Consider the following 329-nt stretch of genomic DNA (forward strand, 5'->3'; position numbering starts at 1 on the left):
CCATCCACATCGTTGCAAATGGCAAGATTTCGTTCCTTTTGATGGCTGCATAATATTCCATTGTATATATATACCACATCTTTATCCATTCATCTGTCGATGGACATCTTGGCTCTCTCCACAGTTTGGCTATTGTGGACATGGTCTTGCATAGTTTTTTATTCCCACTCAGGTATAAGGGAAGTAGTTCAAAAGGACTTCTGCCTCTGTGGAAACCAGCAATGCAGAGGAGAAGACTCCACCAGGATGCGGCTTCAGAGGTTCTGGGTTCCAGCCCTGATCTGCCCCTGGTCACTGTGTGGCTTTGGGGGCATTAGCTCAAGCTTCAG

The sequence above is a fragment of the Leptonychotes weddellii genome, chromosome 10, assembly GCF_054177405.1.
Source record: "Leptonychotes weddellii isolate Sample4059 chromosome 10, ASM5417740v2, whole genome shotgun sequence".
Classification (NCBI taxonomy): domain Eukaryota; kingdom Metazoa; phylum Chordata; class Mammalia; order Carnivora; family Phocidae; genus Leptonychotes; species Leptonychotes weddellii.